At 50.3% G+C, this 13,723-nt stretch overlaps 1 long non-coding RNA gene across 1 annotated transcript; it reads left to right on the forward strand.

The window, feature by feature from the left end:
• The first annotated feature begins 2,227 nt into the window (after positions 1-2,227).
• On the forward strand, positions 2,228-12,393 carry LOC141573459 (uncharacterized). Its single transcript, XR_012499197.1, has 3 exons — positions 2,228-3,409; positions 4,230-4,302; positions 5,564-12,393. It is a non-coding gene; the product is annotated as an uncharacterized LOC141573459 (long non-coding RNA).
• The last annotated feature ends 1,330 nt before the right edge of the window (positions 12,394-13,723 follow it).

Below are 13,723 nucleotides of genomic sequence, written 5' to 3' on the forward strand. Positions count from 1 at the left end.
TTTGAAGCTACAGCTAAGAAACTCTAGAGAAGTGGTATGACCCTCAGAAATCAAATATGCAGAAACTATAACGTTATTTGTCTATGTTACTAGCCCACCCTCTTCGGGGGTAGTAAGAACTAATCTCAGCCATGTCGGAGTTCCCCTACCCTCTTTACTCTGGGGTTCCTGGAAGTTCCAGGGTTGGGAAGATGGTGGTGAGAGTCCCATAGCACTGAGGCTCTGGGAAAGAGGATGTCCCATCTTCAGTGTCATCATCTCACGCCAGCATCAACTTCTGGAATCAACCGAAACCATCCCACCTGCCCCTTGGTGCGGTGTCCGCACTTTGGGTCCACAGGCTGTCTCCTGGCCTGTGGCCCCTCAGGTCTTCCCAGTGTCACACGCAGACTCACAGACCCTACTCAGCGGCGCCGGGTGATGCTAGGAACGGAAAGCTCCAGGAGGAGGGCAAAGGCCCTGTTCACCAGGGCAGGTGCCATTTCTTCTCCTAGGTGCCATCACTTCTAGGTTGGGGTGCTTACACGCTCATGGGGGGTTTCAGTGCCAACCTGGGGCTCACAGGCTGGGGAATGGGTCACGTGGCCTCGTCGTCGCTGTCTGACTCTCTCTCCAACCTGGGGCCCAGGGGGTGGGGGGGAGGTCTTGCTTTCACCATGTCTTCCTTTCCCATATTTTCTGTCAGAAACATTGTATATGCCCAAGTCCTTTCTGTTCCTCTAAGGACCCAGGTTCGTTCTGCTTTCATTTGTGCTTTTCACTGTGGTTTACATACAATAAAAGGCACAGATCTTAAGTATTCAGTTTGAACAAAATAGAGAACATTTTCATCAGCCCAGAAGTTTCCTTCATGAAAGGGCCTAAACTTTTAAAAATCAAGCCCAAACGATTTCCCCTTCTTTTCCTCTCTTCTATTTTGCCGCTTTTCTTCCCTGAGGTAATGAGCCTCACTGCCTACCTGCTGCTTCCTAAAAGAACCAAGGTATATAAAGAAATACTGGGGGGTAGGGGACCCCTGAGATGATATTTTACAATATTAACCTCGATATGAATTACCCAAAAACAAAGAATTCTCCTCATTACATTTCTGCAGTATGTTAGAGTTTACCATGTGCTTCCACGCTACGCATCTCATTTACCCTTACAATGACCCACTGTATACAAGTACAGGTTATCGTGCCCATTTTGCAGATGGGAAAACTGAGGGCTAGAGTGGAGGGATGATTTTCTAATGCCCCAGAGCTGCTGGGTGTCAGAGATAAGAAAGGACTCAGGTTCACAGCACCACATTCTGTGTCCAGGGAATGGAATTGTTACAAGCCCTCAGAACGGAGAATAGACAAGGTAGTCACTGCTCTGGAAGAATCTGAAGGGCTCCCTAGGCCCTGCCCTTGTTTAGACACCCCTCAAATTCCCAAGGACACGTTTCCTCGTTTTATTCTCCATCAGTTCCTCCTGAGGGTTAAGGCATTAATAGGATTGCCCCTGCAGAGCATTCCGCAAAGACCGAGCTGCGCACATTTACCCCAAGGAGGAAGGGCGGAGCAGACATGATGCCGTGTGAGACAGTGGTCCAGTGTGGCTGGAGCTGCGTTCCCTGGGCCAGGTCTGGTCCTTCTCACTTACAGGTTGTGTGATTCCGGACAATTTACAAAACAAAAAACCAAAACAAAACAACAAAAAATCTTTATGCCTCTGTTTCCCCATACGTAAAGAGAAGGGAATAATAAGAGTCCCACGCAAAAGGGTGACCATGAGAACTAAATGAGCTGAAGGAGGTGAGACGTGTAGCTCACGCCTGATGCAGAGTCAGCCCAAATAGACGGTCACTAGTTCATGGACAGGAGGCTGTAAAAGCACGCAGGTGCTTTTTCACCATGTCATTAACGCTGCGGAAAGACGGGCTGACTGGTGAGTCCCCTTCGATGCGGTGCTTATCTGGGGGAGCTCCTGGGACTAACCCGACACAGCTGGTTGCAAATGGATGCAGAATCCAGTGGGTGCAGGTAGAGGCCACCCTCCACTTTCCAGGGAGAGCAGACAAAGACAAACACTCGAGAAGGAAAGGCAGGCCATCCCTGAGAAGTAGGCCAGAGTTTAACAGGAAACAAAAGAGCAGGTAGGTTTGGGCATGCTCGTTCTGGGACTACGTGCCAGGCAGGGAGACGCCAGGCAACATGTGACCGGAATAAGGGCTCGGTTGTGTGGGGTGTTCACCCAGGGCAGCTCCGAGTGAACTCAGGGCCAGACAGAGACAGGGATTGTGACACAGGAGGGCTTACAGATAAAAGCCAGCGCAGTGCTTGGGCTGGGGCTGGGAGTTGCCTCTTGGAACAGGGCAGGCGGGGAGCCCTGTGGGGAGGTCAGGGAACTGCATTCACATGGGTGCAAGGCTCCACAACTGCACGGACCCCGGATGTGTGAAAGGAGAGGGCCCCCGCAGGAGCCCACTAGGGGAGAGAGGAGAACGGGTTTGAGCTTTGAGGAATTGTTTCATTTGGGCCTTTTTCTCCCTAAGAAATTGGAATCTGGAAGAGCCTATTAGCTTGTTGTTGAAAACCATCAGGACTAGAAAGATGAGAAGCCAAGAAGAGACAGACTTCAGCAAACTTAAACTCACTGGAGCGAGGCGGAAGGAATTACTGTAGGCAGATCAGCTACTTTAGAAAACAGGCAGTGAAGGCCAGCCCCGCTGGAGAGACCCCGAGCCTGGCCTTCCCGGTGGCCACACTCACCTGGGGTCCCCCGGCCTCTTCACTCCCCGAATGGCCAGGATGGAGAGGCCTGTGCCCCTTGGAACGCTGAACAAACTCTTGTTAAAGGCACGAACCCACAACCAGTCATGGAAGCTTAAATACATACACGTCACAAGAACCTCTCCGGGGATCCTGGGCCTTTAGCAGCACACAGATAGCAGTTCTCTGAAATATTTCCATTTTAACATCGTAGTTCTATTTTTTCCCTTCCTTCTTTCACTTTAGTTTACTGCCTCAAGGTGTCTGAAGGCAGCAACTCCGTGGACTGCGGCACAAGGGACCGGGAAGCAATCCCGCCGATGAACAGGAGAGTGTTGCTGAGAACTAAGACTCGTGTGAGGCTGTACAGTTTACAGCGCTTCGGTTGCCATTCCAGGGTTTGCAGCTTTGGAGGAGACGGAGCTGAGGGACATGATGTGGAAAAGAAGGCCGTTGTCTCGGAGACAAGGAAATGACCGTGAGAAATGTACTTAGAAGTGAAACCCCAGGGCTATGTGTGACACTGTGTCTTTGACAAACCTTCAGTCTGAGGTTTCCCAGACGGTGCGTGACTTATACTGTCCACCGCTGACTGCAGGAGGAAAAAGATCAAAGGAAAAGAGTAGGGAGAAGTTCAAGGCCACACACTGGTCTCCATCGGCTCTTGGAAAGAGGTGAGCTGGGGCTAGGACCCCTCCGGAGTGCAGAAGCCTCGGACCAGGGCGGCTGCAGACAGCCACTCGAAGGCTTGACGACCTGGTCCGGACTCCGGTCTGCTCCGGCGGGCGACTCTGCCTGTGGGGGGCGGGGTGGCGAGTGAGTCCATCACCCGATCACCTGGCTTTCAGTTGATGCGTTTGGAAAACGGTCTCCATCTCTTCACAGGGTGGGGAGGATTCATCAATGTTTGCAAAGTCCTTTCCAATCCATGTTGAAAGGCAGCTCTAATTATCCAGGGTGTCACCTGGCACTCTTCTCACAACGACTCTGCCCTGGAAGGTGTCAACGGAGACTGACACTTTGCTACTGTCAGGCTCAGCTGTCACCATAGTGCTTCCAGCTGGTGTGGCCGTTTATCTCCATCTCCAATTTACTGCCCAGATTCCAAACCTCCACAGGGAGATGGTATCTCATGTGAGGACATGGTGACACTAGACCTGTACCCCACCCGGTTCCCTCCCACCCCAGAAGGGGGCGGCAGCCAGTGGGGAATAATTTGACAAGCTCACACAGCCAAAAACAAACCCTGTGATGCCTCACAGGGGCTGGAATTCCCTCCAGAAAAATTCTCTCCTTTGGGTCTCAGATGTTCTTTGTGTGTCCGGGATGTTGTAGTAAAAAGGGGGCAAAGCCAGGAGTCAGAACACCTGCCCCTTGGTTTGGTGCTGGCTTCGCTCTCTCTAGCCTGGTGACCTGGGATAAACCCACTCCCTTCCTTCCTTTTGTCGTCTTCTTCCTTTTTTTTTTTTTTTTTTCCCATCTAAAATGGCACAGCTAACGCAGGTCTCACAGGGCTGCTGTGAGGATCAGGCGAGATAATGGATGGGAAGCCGAGTGCTGCAGAAAGGTAAGAAGGACCATTATCACTAAAACGCTAGTCAGCCGGGCTGGCTAATCCCCAGCAGGGATTACTGGATGGCTCCCCAGGTCCCAGGAAGCTCAGTGTGGGCAGAACAGAGAGACGGGGGACCACAGTGGGCAGCAAGACTCCGGAAGAGGAAAAGGGAGGGACCCTCTCCTGCTGGCATGACTCTGAAAGTTTTGGGGGTGAGGAGGGGCCTGAGGTTTTTCCTGCTTCCCCAGAGGACTGGGAGCACCGTGGGGGTTCGGGTGCTGCCCGCCCAGCTCAGCCTCTGCACCTTACTCTCTGGTTGGCCAAGGATGTGAAGACTGGGGGAGGCTCACTCGCTTAAAGAAGCATTAGGAAAAATGACCAAATGTGTCTGCGTCTATGCAGACACATCATTCAGGTAATTCAGGCAAAGGGCCCAGTTTTGCCATGAGTAGCCCGCGTGCGTCAGACCAGAGTAATTGCTTTCTTTGTCAGAATTTCCTGGATAATCTCCTCCCCTTTGTTTGGCTGAAAGAACCAGCCTCGCATCTGGGAGCCTGCTTGCCAAACATGATTGGGTCCTTAGAGATAAAAGGCGCAGTGGAAGCGATTTTCCATAAACACGTTGGCACACATATTAATTATTACAAGGGGAAAATGTGCCCATATGTTCCATCCGGGAGGACGATGCCGCAGATGAGATGTGCAGAGAGGAGACGGCTGGTGGTGGAACCACAAGAGCTCCTTCTTATCAGGAAGCTGCTGGCATCCAGGCTCTGTCCTGGGTGCTTTGCATTAAAAATCTCATTTAATCCTCCCAACAGCCCTGGGAGGCAGCAGCATCCAAGAACAGAAAGAACTTGAGTTTGGAAGCCAGACGTTCACAGATTGGATTCCTGACTCTAGCCATGTGCTGTGTGAACAAAGTGAGAGCTTCAGTTTTCTCCTCTGTTCATGGAAGTGACAACGGCGGCCTGAGAGGGCATTGGGAGAACTCCGTGTGGTTGTGAGTGTGAAGCACCTGCCAGGCCTGCAGCTGGCAGGTGACCAATGTCACCCTTTCCAGACGAGGATGCTGACGAGCAGGGAGGCTAGGAACCCCCAGATCCTGTCGCTGGTCACAGCAGACCCAGGGCTGTCTCCCCCACAGGCAGGCGTTGGGCTCGGAGAGGGTTTAACTCCAGCCTTCCCGGCACCTGCTGCAGCCCCGTGACTTACCGCCAGGGTCTGCAAGCAGGTGGAGGGCATGATCACGCATTTCTTTCTGTATCCTCAGCATTTCTCACGCTGCAGAATTCCTCCGCAATGTATGATGAATGAATGGAAGAGTTAAGAAGAGCCTGGACTGGATTGACTGAACAGATCAAGGGAACCCCGTGAGCCTGAAAACCCGGGGTTGGGACATGAACTTCCCTCTCGCTGCAGGGAAGGTAATGTGAATGCATTCTGATGCCCGCCTTCGTGACAGGCAGAGGGACCCCCCACAAGGAGGATGTCAGAGGTGACAGAAATGACCTCAAAGAGAAATGGCACCATCTGGGGACCCCTGAGGAAACTTGTGATGAACAAGCATTGGGACGATCACATGGGATAATGGCTAGAAGATGCTTTGAAGATGCTACAATCTATGCACACGAAAGGGATCGCTGTTTCTGTGAATCATGGCGTCCTGGAGCAAGTTAGTGATGGTCTGGTTTGGGCTTTCCTGGGTTGCAGTGAGAAGATGAGAAAAACAAAGTCCTGGACAGAATCCCAGTGAGTGATACACATGTAAGACGATGGGTTTAGAAGGAGAAAAGTGGGAACAATGCCCTCCCCAGCCCAGCTGTGGTCTGTGCTCAGCCCCAGTGTTGAGGCCACAGGGCAGCGGCTCCCTTGGCCCCGAAGAACGTGGACCCACTTGACAGAAGACCCTCCAGTGAACCCCACAGGGGCAGGTTTGATGGGGGTTCTGCCCTCCTGGCTGAGTCCACACTCGCTGCGAGCCACCGTCTTTCTTCTGAACGACAAAGCCCTCCCCAGCAGGCTTTCATCAGCTGAGTGCCTTCCCAGCCCTGCCCCAGCCTCCTCGCCCTGTAGCCACCTCCGCCCAGCCCGTGGGGCCTGGCACGGGGGCGGGCACAGGCCCTGCACCTGTAACTATAGACGGGAAAGCAGAAGCTCCTCCCACGCCCCTGGCTGAGAGCTGCCCAGGGGCGGGGGCTGAAGACAGGGCCCAGCAGAGCAGGCCTAATGACAAGCCATCCATCTGACTCCCTCCAGAGAGAAGGTGACGTCAGCCCCTCTGGGCAGAACGTCAGCTCCTGCCCGTGACATGCTCTGCCCTCAGGGGCCTCAGCCCAGCCTGCGGGGAGAAGTCACACTGCTCCCCACAAGTGCTGCAGCCCTCAGAGAGGGGCTCAGCAGGGCCTCGCCGCCTGACTGCATCCTGCGATCAGGAGCTCGGGCGGCTTCCGATTCCCTGTCCCCCAGGACGCTGCCACCTCCCTCATAAACGGCATTAGACTCCCTTGATTCACACAAACTGCAGTTCTGCTCTAGTCAAACAGCAGTCACTAACCGAAGGATGTCCCCTCTGCAGTGCACGGGGCTCACACCTGATGGTGGAGTTAGGAAACACGGGCATGTCCCCTGATGTCAAGGAGTCGAGAACCTCAAGGGACGCTGGCAGCCAGAACGGGGATCCGCACACACGTGCTGGTCAAGGAGGGCTTCCTGGGGGAAGTGGTTCGTGAACTGGGCCTGGAGGGGCAGGTGGGCAGGAAGCGGAACAGGACACAGTAAGGTGCATCTCCCCTGCTGTGAGGGTTAATTATAGGTGTCAACTTGACCGGGCTAAGGGATGCCCAGGTAACTGGTAGGACATAATTTCTGGGTGCATCTGCAAGGATGTTTCTGGAAGAGATTAGCATGTGAACCAATTGTCTGAGTAAAGAAGATGGCCCTCACCAGGGTGGGCGGGCAGCGTCCAGTCTGTTGAAGGCCTGAATAGAACAAAGAGGCAGAGGAAGGGCGAATTCGCTCTCTCTGGCCCTAGGACATCAGTGCTCCTGGGCCTTCGGACTTCAGCTGTGACTTCCACCACCAGAAGGCCCAGGTTCTAGGGCTGGAGACTCAGCTGGACTCAGACGTGCATCTTCTGCTCTCCGGTCCTCAGGCCTTCAGCCTTGGACTGAGCTGCACCACTGGTGTCCCTGATTCCCCAGCCTCATAGAGCAGATGTCAGGATTTCTCAGCCTCCGTAACTGTGTGAGCCACTTCCTGTAAAAAAATATCCTATTATCTATCTGTCTGTCTGTCTGCCTATTCATCCTGTTGGTTCTCTGGAGAACCCTAGTACACTCCTACCCAGAGGCACAAATTAGGAACTACGATGCTACAAGGGCTGGAGAAGATGTGGACCCAGGGATTCTTTGGAAGACAGATGAACAGTCCCCAGTGGGACGTTCACATATTCTGCGACCCAGCAACTCCACTTCCAGGTACATTTCCAAGAAAACGCATGAACAAAAACGTTCGCAGCAGAACTGTTCGAATGCTCATCCAGGAAGACTGGATAAACAGGCTAAGACATACTCACACAGCCGAGGATTGTGCAGCGTCTACACAAATGAACTGCAGTGACACATAACAATTGAGGTGATGTTCAGCCACTTCAGCATGAGTGAGAAAAGTAAGCCCTCAAAGATTATATGCAGCATGACAGCCTCGTCAGGTGAAGACAAGTCAAATTTAATAGATTTATTTTAGGAGCACATATGGAGCAGACAAATGCGTACAGATGACATGAGATCATATTAAAAGGGAAAATAAGAAAAGACGGCACCCAGGATACAGGACAGTGGTTACTGTGGAGACAGGAAAGGAGGGGAACAAGATAGGGTGAGTCACACAGCGGGGTGTGAGGGCCCTGGGTTTCAGGTTGGACAGTGGTTACACAGGTGTTTATTTCATTACCTTTATTTTTTTAACGTATTTTTATTTTTTTTTTAAATTTTGTTGTGGGGGAGGTAATTAAGTTTATTTATTTATGTATTTTTTAATGGAGGGACTGGGGATTGAACCCAGGACCTCATGCATGCTAGGCATGCACTGAGCTATACCCCCCCCATTTCATTACGTTTAAATGTGATATATAACATAGGTGGGGAGATAGGCAGGTAGGCAGTAGGGCCATGTATGAACCAGTAATAAAAATATATTGTGAGCCAAGAATTATGATTTTGTCAATTCCACGCACCCAAGGTCCACTAGAATTTTCTTTCAGTGGTAGAGAAGCCAAGGAAGGGGAAACAGCAGAAGCAAAAGGAACAAGTCCGGCGTGCCCTGAGGACAACAGGGAGCTGACTTGCTGATGCAAAGGGTGCCCTCAGAGTCAGCTGCACACGGGTTCCCATGCTTCCTCTGGCCCTCAGGTGAGCAGGTCAGGTGTAGGTGCTCAGAACCAGTGGAGCCACCCTCAGAGCTCTGAGGGCCCAGACCTTGCCCTTGGCTTCCAGAACCAGCGTGTTCAACAGTTACAGCCCCCAGAGGAGAAAGAAGATTGAGTGTGAGCAGGAGAGGCGGGTGGCCGCGGTCCCACCCACCACACGGGGCGTGAAAACCGGGATTTGCCTTTTGTCACAGGAATTTGCCCATCCTGACTGGCACCTCTGGGTTGACATGCCTCTCACCAGGACAGCGCAAGTATTCAGGACGGGAGCAGACCAGCCAGGTCTTAGGCTCCAGCAAGGTTCTACAACGTGAGCCCAGTGGAGGAAGGTGGGGCCTAGGGCTCAGTCACTGGGCGTTGTTCCATCAGAGCCCAGTCCTCCTGGTCCACACCGCTGTCCTCCAGGGTCAGCCCTGCTCTCCCAGCCCAGGCCATGCTCCCTGGGCCTTGAGGTCTTGCTGTTAACTACCCCCAGGGTCTGGCCCAGACCTCCAGGCTCCCCCACCCAGGCCTCTGGCAAGTTCTGCAGCCTGAGGGGCCCTCCTCAGACTACCCTGCCTCCCGGCAAGAGCCCTAGGAGGCCACACCCCACTCCAGCCCCACCTCCTCCCCCCACTGCCCTCGGGGTGGGTCCCAGCTCAGCTGGCGGCCCTTGACCGCTGGAGTCCCAGGCTCCACCGGCCTTTCCCTCCATCTTCAGTCTCTCTGGATGGACGCCTCCCCGTCTCTCAGCCTCCACGTGCTCAGGTCTTGACAAGCTGAGAATGAAACCTTCCCTTCACCCTCCTCAGTCATCAACTTCAGGAAACAGGTCTTCATTCTTCTGACGTCTATTTCTCACATATAAAGTGAAATTTCTATTTTGGATTTATTTATCAAGGAGGCATTTCTCATACTTGTATTTCATGCCACATACGCGAGACACTTCCAACACGTCAGAAAGCAGAACACAAAAAGCAGAAAAAAGAAGAAAACAGAACTGCCTGTTCATTCCAGCAGGGGAGCAAAGATAAATTTCCAGCTCTTGAAAAATCGAGTCTGTCATTGGACGTGATAGGTTTGAATAAGTCTTTGTACAACAAGATTCTACAAAATATATGTTAAAAGGGAAACAACAGAATGGAAGAATTATGTCACCAATGTAACTGCGGAGAGTTTATTAACAAAATTATTAAAATTGATAGAATTGTATGATGCAAGCATCTAGAAGTTCCTCCAAGAAGTGAGCAAAGACGTGTCCAGCTGGCTACTCGGGGCCCCCAGGAGCCGTGGTGTGGCCTGGAGAGAGCCTCAGATCGAAATGAGAGTCCACACATCCAAACTGCCTAATGAGCCCGCATCTGGCCCTTCATATGCAAAATGGATATAATTATACCTACTTTGCAGGATTCACACGAGGACAAATTAGAGGGTCTGTCACTAGGGTGAGCATTCAAGAAATGGGATTATTATCATCAGAGGGTAAAAACGCACACCATTACTGGCAATTAAAGGTACGGAAATTCCGACAATTTAAAGGCAACATGGCATAGCTATTGAAGTAGTTAAAGATACCCAAATTCACAAAACGGCTTGAACAAGAATATTCACAGCAGCTTTGTTCATCATTTCTAAATCCTGGAAAGAGCCCAGGTGTCCGTCAGCGGATGAACAAGTTGTGGTGTACTTGTGCGAAGGAATATTTCCCGGCAATAAAAAGATGACTCACGGAGACACGCAAGAAGGGCGCTGAATCACAAAGCCGTCACGCTGAGTGGAAGAGCTCCACACGGAAGATTTCCTACTGGATGATTTCATTTATGTGACATTCTGAAACGCTAGGAAAAAACCGATCTGTGGTAGAGAAAAATCAAAATAGTGATTGCTTTTGGAGGATGGGGTCAGAGATTGACTAGGGGAGGGCACGAGGGAATTTTCTGGAGTATAGGAACATTCTATATCATGAGATCAATTTTCCTGTACTTTTGCCAAAACTCAGCAAAGGTACACTCAAGATGTGTGCATTTCATTACATACAAAATGTATCTATTTCAAAAGGGAAAACTATAAACAAATATTGAACTCTAATTAGTGCTGGTGTACGTGACAGGAAGTGAACTGGTGTCTGCAACTGCCTTTGAAATATTCAAAAAGTGAGATGGATTATTGGAAGGCTAGACTGGTGGACACGTGCTGAAGCAAATAAAGTGAAATATTAAGGGTAGAATATAGATGGTGAGTGCTCATTAGAAAATTATTTCAACTTTTTCTGCATGTTCGAATTTTTCATAATAAAATATTAGGACAAAAAAGAAGAATTATAATTTGTAGGACATTGCCAGAAGCTGAACTCAGGCTGCATGGTAACCATGAAAATATTGTATTGATCTTTTCTGTGGACTGTAGCTCCACATCAGGTAATATATCCCAAAGAAATAACCGTGAAGTGGGGGAAAATATATATATATATAAAAAAGAAGGAAAGGGAGGTGGGAAAGGGAGGGGGGAGGGGGAAGAGAAAGTTGATTTTAGAACTATGCACAATAGTGAGATACTGGGAACACCACAAATGCCTGATAGTAGGGGAACATCAAGAGATATGAATGTCAATTTTTCTGGAACATAATAAATTATTAAAATGACAGTTATCGGTCAAATGTACTATTTCCACATCTGAACCCTATTTGTGAAAAGTCAGTAAGCAAAGCAGTAGGATCCAAGTGAATATGTTTGCACTGATTAGTTCTGTACAAGGGGATTCACTCCTTTCCAACAAAAGTTTATTAAGCTCTTTCCTGCATCAGGCCCTGGGAACCAGCAGTGAAAAAGCTTCAGTGCCAGCCCCATGAATCCCACTGTCTCGTGAGGCGGACACAGACTTGGAAGTATAACGACAAAGCAGTGAGAACGTTACTGTCATAGAGACGTGACGAGGGCGTTACCAGTATTTGTCAATGACATTTCTGGAAAACACTTGAATGATATGAATTGAATTCAGTTTTCTTTTTCCTTTCTGTGCTGCTCAAGGTCATAGCTTTGCTCCGGTTTTAAGAGGGGAGCCTCTTACTTTCCTTCTGGAGAGAGTTCTGAGCATTCGTGAACGAGAACTTGCTTCTGAATCCCCGCTGCGTGACCAGAGCACTTCCCATGGGTGTCACATGGCAGCTGTGGCCATATTACTTCTGCCTGGAAAAGGGTAGAAAATTCCCAGCGTGTTTCCATCCTCCTTAGAGACACCTGGTTAGCATTCTGACCGGGTAATTGTGCCTTGGTGTTTATCGAGGACACGCAGCTTATCACATCATGTATCTGACTGCTTTCAAACCACCTACCTGATGTGAATTCCTCATATTTTTCATATATTTGCCCTGATCAAACCACATTCACTGCATTTTCCCATTCCATCCCTGCAGTGACAGGTAAAGCAGATTTACTAACTTCATCTCATGTTTGAAAAGACAAAGTTCACGTTAAGTAACAGCAAGAGCCTAAAATCTAGGAATTCTGATTCCAGATTCAGACTGCATCTATTACACAAATATCCGAGTACACAAATGTATCTACAGACGCTCTCCGTTCCTCCCTCTTTTTTTCTTAATTGAAGTGGAAAAATGTTAATAACTGCCGAAGTGGGGTGATAAGATGTCCATTATACAGTTCTCCCTACCTGTGTGTGTATTTGACATTTCCTTAATAAAAACTACAAGCACATGAAGTGATGAAGTTGTCTGCCCTCTGCTCAGGTCCTCTGACGCTGAAAGCATCTCACCTTTCTGGTTCTGACAGACAGCCACCCGTGTGAGGAAAGTGTAGATGTGGTGATTGAGACTGAAGCCAGGAAGGCCAGCCCATGCAAGCTGTCCCATTTCCCAGGCTGTGCCCCCGCCCACTGAGGAATGAGAGCAGATGGGTTCATGGGCAGGGGAGAATTCTTCTAGAATGTCAGGGCTGGCGGGGGGTCCTAAAAACCACTGAATTCAACTTACTTGGGAAAGGAATCCACAAATCAAAGGTTGAGTGACTTTCCTAAGTTCACACAGTCAAGCAGCAGTGACACCAGCACTAAAACCCACGTCTGGGGTCCCCTGAGCCAGCTTTCCCCACCTGCGCCCCCACCTCCGAGTCACTGATCTATTTGTGAAATATCCAGGTCTTAAACATCTTTCAGATACTTTATCTATACCCATCAGAGAGGTAGGCCCAGAAAATGGACTGGTGTGCACTGGTTAGGTGGATAAATATTTGTAAAAGAATTGAATGTAGCTCAGACATGCAATAAAACTTGCAAAAATTCATCAGGGTAAAATTCAGGGCCCCTGGGGAGTCCATGTCTACTGAGAAGCAGAGAAGGGGCATCCATGGGAAAAACACCTCCACCTGAGAAGCAGATTAAGGCTCCTCGTCCTCCGCCTCCTGCCCACAGGTCGGACGAGACTGGGGCAGCGGACAGGTGTGTTTTCACAGCTCACTCGGCACTGTTCTGCCTGCCACACAGTTACCGCTTATTGGCTGCCTGCTCTCCCTGGGTACTGAGTGTTCATCATCTGATGCTCCCAGCAGTCCTACAAAGTCAGGCTCCTCCTCTTCGACAAAGAGAATGAGGCTCGGAGGCTGTGCACCTAGCAAGTGACCATTCCTGGGATGGACCCAAGTCTGTCTGTCATTTCGCAGTCAATCCTCTTTCCACTCTGCCAAGCTGTGTTTGAAGAATCTGAAAGATCTGGGCCAAATTAGGATCACTCCTAGAGGAGCCAGAGACGTCTGTCATCCTGAAATAAGAGGTGGGCAGGGAAAGACAGAACGGTGCCTCTTCTCAGCTCCCGGGCAAAGGCTCTGGCAGAAACTCTGCACTTTGCAGACTCAGCGGCGCTTCCAGGATCCTGCACGAACGGGGCCGTGGGCAGTAGGAAGGCGATCCCTGCTGCTCACTCATTAATGCCACGTTCAGTCTCCAAGTCAGACTCTTGTCCGTCTGACGTCGGAGCTCAAATTGCCTCAAACCCATCTCACCTGCATCTTTTTCCA

The sequence above is a fragment of the Camelus bactrianus genome, chromosome 15 (assembly GCF_048773025.1).
Source record: "Camelus bactrianus isolate YW-2024 breed Bactrian camel chromosome 15, ASM4877302v1, whole genome shotgun sequence".
Lineage (NCBI taxonomy): Eukaryota > Metazoa > Chordata > Mammalia > Artiodactyla > Camelidae > Camelus > Camelus bactrianus.